Source organism: Alnus glutinosa, chromosome 12 (genome assembly GCF_958979055.1).
Source record: "Alnus glutinosa chromosome 12, dhAlnGlut1.1, whole genome shotgun sequence".
Taxonomy (NCBI): Eukaryota; Viridiplantae; Streptophyta; class Magnoliopsida; order Fagales; family Betulaceae; genus Alnus; species Alnus glutinosa.
This window is the reverse complement of record NC_084897.1, coordinates 18,706,207-18,712,403: the sequence shown is the minus strand read 5'-3', so window position 1 is coordinate 18,712,403 and position 6,197 is coordinate 18,706,207.

Here is a 6,197-nt window from a genome sequence, read left to right as displayed (position 1 = left end):
TTACAATCCATCATGCCTCTATGTCAACGCCCTCTGCTTTCACTTTGAATTTGACAACTTTTTTCACTTTTGCGGCGGTTTCACTCAGGCACCAGTTAGCTCCTTCCAGAGGTTCATTTTGAGATTTGAACACGTGACGTAGTGCTTGCACTGATACTAATGTTGATTAGTGTTGCTCCACTATAGTGACATTAATTTGTTGAAGGAAGACTTGAGCAAATTGAAACTTCAGTTTTACATGAAATCATCAATACAAGTAGAGCCTGCGATGTAATACCCTGGTAACATAACAAAGAAGTCACTTCTCAATCTCATGGTCAAAAGATCTTAAAGAAGTTGCTTATATTGACGTGGCAATTTGTATAGAATAATATTAGAGAAATCACATTTTATCCCAGAACTATTATATTATATTGACGTGGCAGTGCCAATTTATTATTGGATTTTCTTTTATTTCTTTTTATGATGAAATAATTATATGATAAAAATGTGATTTTTTTGCCTTCCTCATAAGTTTAGGATATAGGAGGGGGAAACAAAATGAAAAATCCAGCTTGGAAGTGGGATTAGGCAGGCCCTTGTTATCAAATAGATAAAGTAAATGAAGAAAAATAGATGGAGATGAAGATGAAGATGAAGATGTAGATGGATTCAAGCAAATAGTGAAGTATATGAATCAATATTCAATGCAGAGGCAAAAAAGGAAATGTGGTCAACCACATATCAATTTGTAAGAATAGATTTAAAGAAGCCTTAACATTTATGATCAAATGACCCACCATTAAAGTATCACATAGCGACCTTCATATGATTGTCCACCTTCCAAATTATAGAAATTGATGATAGGAAAATGCATGGTGTTGTGTATGTTCAATGCCTTCAGCTGACTAATTGGAAACTTATAATGAGGCCAATTACTATTTTGTAATAGGAAATTAGGAGGAACACATGAAGTCTCATGGCAATGAAGTTACAAACAAACACTTGGCTGAAAAAATTCTTTTCAAATTTGTTCTCAAAGATCCATGCATGAGTATTTTTGCAAATTCCGTTAAATTCTGACCTTCATCTAAATCTTAGCATTTTTTTTTTTCTAAACAAAGAAGGGGTATTTTAAAAATTTTGACAAGATTTAAAAGAAAATTCTAATAGAGGGTTGAAATTGAAAAAAATTAGAAGTGATGAAAGATCATGAATTATAAGTGAAGTTCTCCCAAAAAGTTTGAAAGAAAATATGAGATTCCACATACAATACAATCAAGTCAAACTGAATACTTCAAATACTTTCATAATGAGAATAACTATGTAAACCAAATTAGTAAGAACAGTTATAGCCAGAATTAAGATCAGTCTAAAGTTTGTAACTTTACATACTTCATGTGAAAAAACTGAGATCTTGAAAGGGCTAAAATGCTAGAAAGTTTGTAGCAATGCTTGCATAGCATGTGATGGATTACCATGAACTTGATGAAATGCATCCCAGAGTGCAGTGACGGACCAACCTTGTAAATATGGGGGGCCAAATTGAAAGAAAAAAAATTGGGGAGGCAAAACTAAAAAAAAAAAAAAAACAAAATTAAGGGTAAAATTTAATTTAATTTTTTTTTTTTTGGGAAAATTTTGAGGGTTAGGGGGCAGGGTCCCCCTGGCCCCCATATAGGTCCGCCTCTGCTGGAGTGTTTATATATAATCACCGCGGACTAATCCTTACACAACCTTGTTATGCACAATTTTGTTGTGCAAGAGGCGTTTCCCATAATCACCTACCAACTTCTTCTTCTTCTTCTTTTTTTTTTTTTTTTTTTTTTTTTTTTTTTTTTTTCTCACTAGCAAGTACTTAAGAGGGTTCTGTAATTTCATTTAGGATGCCTTTCTTTCTTTTTTATTTATTTATTTATTTATTTTTGTTGTCTAAATATTCAACTCATGAAACCAGAGATTACAAAACAAAAATAGCCTCAAATATCAATGTAAAACTAAGTACAAGATCATATTGTTCCACTTATAGTTCTAAAACACACACACACACACACACTAAATATCAATGTAGATTGTGTTCGTAATAAACAGTGATGTTAGACTAAAAGTGGCCTAAAAGAGCATGAACTTTAATACCAAACTGCTGTACGCCTGTACAGACAACTAGACAAGGGTATGAGATATCCCTTTCAACCCTAGCTCACATCAATTTGGACAAGCTAGCACGTGTTGGACCATTACTTATTTTGTCCACTAGCTCGTGCTTAACTTCACAAAAGGTAGAAATGTGGATTAATTTCAAGAAATGTTCCAAAATGGTTCCAAGGAGGGTTCTATTATTCTTCAACAATGTGTATATATATATATATATATATATATATGGGGTCATTGGGGTTGGTCAACTTAGAAATCCAACTCAAGCCCAAGTTTTTGAACTTTAATTTATGAGAATTGGCATTTAAATTGCTTTCATTTCCTCCCGTTTTAATTTGGTTGAGAGACAAGTGTGAAAAAAACAAAAAAACAAATCTCATGGTCAATGCATCACCATGAGGAATGAATGAGGAATTAGTAGTGGAGTGGAAAGACGAGCTTTTGGTGATAGGGTTCTATTGATTTCATGAAAAAACAAGGATAAAAGGTTTTCAACTGACCGAGGTACAAAATTCGATCGACAGAGAGAGCAGGGCAATTTACAAGTAAACTCGTCTTACTAAATTAGTTATATCTTGAGATTTCAAGATACAATCTTGATGGCGTTGGAAAGTTTATTTAAAATGATACAGATTTATATTTCATAAAGATTTTCATAACAGGTCAAGGATCACAATTGAAAGGTTACTCCCAATATAGTGCACTTCGCTTTGATACCAAATGAAATGAAAGGTTTTGACCCAAAAGCATAAAACGCACCAATGCAGCAAAAATTATGCAACAAAAGCTCACCAAAAAAAAAAAAAAAACTCATAACACAATCAATGCAAAGATTTTGCTTTCCACAATATGGAGAACAATCAACACAACGAACAATAAAAATAGTGGGTTAGCTAGGTTGATTGAAGTTGGAGCCGATTGATTGAACGCGTCATAGAAAGTCACAGAATGGTTTGATCGTTCCCTACTTCCCTTGATCGCAAGTCGATCGATCGATCAAACCAGCCACATCGAGGTTCGATCAAACCTAGGAGAAATGCAATATAGGAAAGAGGACTTTAGGGCTTGAATTATATTTTATGCCTAGTCATGGTCGATCAGAAAGCGTTTCCCCAGTTCATATTAGTGTAGCCTGTGGCCACAAGATGTGCTCATATGCCTTGAGGGGCGCATCAACCTCAGATTGTTTGGGAGGTAATTGTACAATAAGATGATCAAGGGGGAAGGTTAGAAAAGTTCAACAAAAAAGTTAGAAAATAAAGTATTTTATGTTAGAAGATTTTCAGGTCATTATAAATGCATTAAGAAGAAAGACTCTTCATTATTTAGAAATATCCTTATTTAGAAAGTTTTTCTCGTAGGAATTAATATATTATATATGTTAAATTTAGAGATTTTTATCCGAATAAAAGAGAGCTTAATCATAAACTCTTTTGATTGTTTATCTACTCATTGAGCTGTGTGGACTCAATTTTGTTATTTGTAAAATGTTATTTTACAAAATTAATGCAGGAGATGATGGGGCCACAATGGATGATACACATGGTCCATAAAGTAGATTGAGTGTACAATTTATGGTCCAACTTGAAATAATGTCATGATGTGACTACGTGTTTAGTTGGATGGCATTCAGGGCCGGCTCGATATATTTTGGGGTTTAAGGCAAGAATTTTAATCGATGCATTTTTCTGTGGGCCCCACTCTCAATGATGGTTGCTTTTGTAAAGCTATGACTTTTAAAATCATCCCAGGTTATGATTGGACTTTTTTTTTTAAAAAAAAAAAAAAAAATTTATGATTGGGCTTTTTTTTTTTATTATTTTTTTTTATTTTTACTTTTTTCTTTCAAACAAACTTATCTTTCGGGGCCTTATTCCATTGGGAAAAAACCGTTTTAGCTTATAATTAGGCTTTTTTTTTTTTTTTTTTTTTTTTTTTTTTTTTTTTTTTTTCTCTGAACAAACTTGACTTTGGGGGCCTTATTCCACTTGGAGGCCTTAGACGACCGCCAAACTCGCCTTATGGTTGAGTAAGCCCTGACGGCATAGTTGCCTTTCGTTTATGTAAATTATGACTTGTTTAAAATAAAGAGATATATTCTAAATTATGTAATTAAGTTGTAAGTTTTGAATCCTTTATGTATATCGTGGTAGCTACATGAATGCATTAATGTTTACCCCTTAAAGAATTGGCGCACTTATGTTCATGATCATCATAGTTACAAATAAAAAATTATGGCTAATTTGTTGAGAAGATATCGGAGATTGCCAGAAAAAAGATATTGTGTTGTAGCCATTAGTTTATTTATCGGTGACATTGTCTTTAATTCTGCTGGTTGTGACGGCTATTATTGAAAAATCTTTCTCAGCAATGAATATATTTTAAAAAACATTTACCCAACCAATTGAGAGATTAATGGATGAATGATTGTTTAGTTACATATATTGAGAATGATATATTCAAGACTATCAATTTAATCCTAAGCGTGAAAAAGTAAATTACAAAAAATGATTTCATGTTTTAAACTATAATTAAATTTTGTTAAATTATTTATTTATTTCACAGGTTATAATTTTTTAAATATTTTTAATCATGCCTCCAATGAACCGAAATCTTTGTTTTGCATGTGGAGTACATATGGATTAATAGTACCTCCCCCTTAAAAAGTTAAAATCACATGCAAGTCCTTATTTAGCAAATAGTCAAAGCTCTGGGGAGTATATTATAATTTTCCTTGATTATTGTCCTTGCATGTTCAAAATGACAAAACCTAACATTTAACACTTAAGAATTCAAAAAAAAAAAAAAAAAAAGAAGTTTGCAATCGATCTCTTGCTACAGTATCTGATATTTAAACTCATAAATTAATTGTCAGAAATCTCACAGAGTTTGTGTGGGAGTTGGTATGAATGTATGTACTAATTTAACTCAAATTTTTGGATTAGATATATATATACCTTAACATACAGAATAAAAGCTTGGTTTATTATTAGTTTTTTTCGGCTAGCTTCATAGGTAGGTTTTTTTGTACTTGTGGTCTGGACGTGAGACGGGTGTTGGAATATTCCACGTGGGTTTGATGTGGACTTCGATTATTATTTTTTAATTATTTTCTAATTAGCATTTGTAAGAAGAACCCATAAGAGAGGTCTGGGCTTGGCAATTTGAGTTGTCGTGTCAATTCGTCATGCTAGCGTGTCAACCCGTTTAGTTAATTTGGTAAAAATGTGTCATTAACGCGTTATAAATATGTCATAAACGGGTTGATGGGTCATAAACGTGTCATAAACAGGTTGGTGGGTCATAAACGAGTTATAACTAGGGGTGTGCAAAACCCGCAATCCCCGCCCCGCCCCGCACCACACAAAGGAGAAAAAAAAAAAAAAAATCAAGTTTCTTAGAATTTTATCTATAATTAATAGGGTTTTTAGTTTAGTTTACAAGGCTAATTCCATGGAAAATGTTCTTGTATGGAAATAGGAACGATTGAAAGATATGTGTCAACATGTCGAAAAACTAAATTTAAGGAGCTTTGAAATTATAATTTTTTTCTTTAATGAAACAGAGTTGATTTCCTAAAAATTTGACTTTCCATTCATAAGATTCTGTGAAAAATTAATATGAATTTAATTTTTTTTTATTAAAAAAACCAGTATTTTTTTGAATTTTTATTTTTTATAAAATAAAATCAAAATTACATAAATGCAACTCAAAATACCCGCCCAGCGCGAACCCACCCCGCAGTGATCTGCCCTGTACGGTTAGTCTTTATCAAGTGCGGTTTGCGGGTTGGAAATTTCCAACCCGCAAAGGTGCGGGGAGGGGCCAAAAAAGGCAGAAACCCGCACCACCCCGCCCCATGCCCACCCCTAGTTATAACCTATACCCAAACCCTATATAATCGTGTTGTATTCATGTCGGATTCGCGGATCGTGTCAAAATTGTCAAACCTAGGTCTAAACAGTAAAAATTGAGCCCTAACCTGATTCAATCTCATTAAAACATATACTAATAAAATTGGAGATTCCCATTTGTTTAACGGTGTTTACATATATATTAAAGAA